Source organism: Trichechus manatus, unplaced genomic scaffold, assembly GCF_000243295.1.
Source record: "Trichechus manatus latirostris isolate Lorelei unplaced genomic scaffold, TriManLat1.0 scaffold00291, whole genome shotgun sequence".
NCBI classification, from domain to species: Eukaryota; Metazoa; Chordata; class Mammalia; order Sirenia; family Trichechidae; genus Trichechus; species Trichechus manatus.
In genome coordinates this window covers 624,373-626,580 of record NW_004444227.1, presented here as the reverse complement: position 1 = coordinate 626,580, position 2,208 = coordinate 624,373, and the positions used below count along the sequence as shown (strand labels likewise).

The window sequence follows — 2,208 nt, the reverse complement described above, 5'->3', positions numbered from 1 at the left end:
TCTGTTTTAATTGTCCATATGATAACAACTTATCTTTCAAAATATTGACTCTACAATCAATAGCTTCAGGTATTCTTTAAATGATGGGAGGTAAATAATTATATAGGAAAATTGTGGAATCTAATAACTGTTCCAAACCACTTCATACTCAACAGCATATAAAGACAAAACAAAGCTAGTATATTCCTTGGCTTTTAGCAGATGTAAAGGCAATACTTCTAGTCCCTGGAGAAAGTAAAGTCCTTCTAAAACCTTTTGCTTTTCACTTTATTTTAACTGAGGAGTGGCAGCCCTCCTTAGCTAATTTTAATGACATGAAGTCACCATGCTTCAGATGGATATACGTATGAAAAATATACCAGGAATTTATAAGAAATATGTTTAAAATATTGTATTGGAGAGGCTACAAAATGGCTACAGTGGTTATCCTCATTCAAAAAGGGTTCCTACTACACGCACCCCTCTATTTACACCACATGAGCCTGCTACCCGGTCACAGCAGACTATACTCTGACCGTAAGTCCAGCCCATAAACAGGCTGACCAACAGCCTATCAAGTGGTCTGGTGTGGAAGGACTGCCGAACTAAAAAAATTAGAACCTCTCTTGGGAGTCTGAACTACAGAGATCTATAAAGTTCCTGGGGTGGGGGCAATATGAGGGAGAGGCTGAAGCCAAGATACAGGAAAACAGTGAGTAGAAATCAAAATCAGTGGAAGCCATTAGGCCATAGAAGGCAGAAACCAGTATTTGTATACGTGTCTGTATAACAGAAATCTCTTTTCTTGCATGTGTAGAAATTCATACAAAGAATTTGAAGAATAGACACCACTCTATCTCAATAACAACCCAAATTTAATAATAAAGCTTATTTCCTTCTAATATTATCCTTTTTTTCTTTGAATGTAGCAAAATGTTCACATAAATGCTTGTTGGCTGATTGAATATTTCTATATCTTTTTAAATTCAGAGTGCTAATTCCTTACTCTTTTGTTTTTTCCTTCCCAAACCTACCTGAATTACATATTAATTCAGTATCATCAACAAAGTACAGGCTGTGATGAAGACCATAAAATAAATAATTTTCTTTTTATATACACTGAGACTTATAAAACCTCTTTTTGTATATCTACTTAAAAAAAAATAAAAATAAATGTATTTTTCCCAATTTCAGCTACCCGAAGTAACTAAATCTATTTTACTTAAAGTTTACAAGTCAAATAAAAACAGAGTGTGAGAGTCTACCTTAACGTTTGTTGGACTCAATAGATAGTGCATATTCAGAGTCTTAATTTTCTCTAATAACCTCCCTATATTATCTCTTGGCTTTTTATGCTTTTCTTAACAAAAACAAGGAAAACTATGTGGTCTGAATATAAAAGAATGAGTAATTTGTATATGTGGGCGGTCAAACTGATATTTTTCATTCACACTTTATTGCCCTTGTTTTTAAAGATAACACTGATAACCATGATTTAGACTACGCATGTCTATAACATGTTTACAAAATGAGGTTAAGCTTCCTATACTGAAGTGCCAAGGGAAATTTTAAGCTACCTGACAAACATGGCGTAGTTTTTCTGGAGTATCGATTTTACTCAAAAATTCTTCTTGGGCATACATACATTTCACATAAAATAAACGTACTTATTACGGAGTAGAGAGCAAAATTAAAATAAATTTAAATGACAAAACAAGACACTTTCCTGCTTCTGGTGATGCCCCTTCTCCCTCCCCACCATGGGAGTATACTTTCACTCTTATTGTTAAAAAGGAAGAAACATTCATGGATAGATAATTCCTGTCTTGCTTATTCTCCTTTGCCTCAAATCATTCTTAAATCTATTATATGGGGGAACATTTTTCATTTAAAAGTCGAAAAATCTTTTACTATAATTTAGGGCAATAGGTGTTCTCCCACATGAAACTTTCCCGTGAAACTTCTTATAATATCCTCTGGATTTTGTATGTCAGCATACACTCAAGTATGTTAATTTTTAGAGATTCTTTTTGTATGTGCAAATTTTAAAATAATTATATTTTATGTTTAATCCAAATCTAAAAATTATATACTAATATTTCTCCTTTAATAGTTACGTAATATGTACAGAGGAGCAAAGAAAGAAATCAATCTCTTTTTTCCCTGATTCATTCAATCTTTTTTCATTGTCAAGTTTCTAACAAGAATACAAGCCCAATTTATACCCTC

General features: G+C 32.8%; 1 protein-coding gene across 1 annotated transcript in view; it reads right to left on the bottom strand.

Moving 5' to 3' along the window:
- RAP1GDS1 (Rap1 GTPase-GDP dissociation stimulator 1) overlaps positions 1–2,208 on the bottom strand; it is a 155,238-nt gene that overhangs the window by 95,644 nt on the left and 57,386 nt on the right. The window lies entirely within an intron of this gene.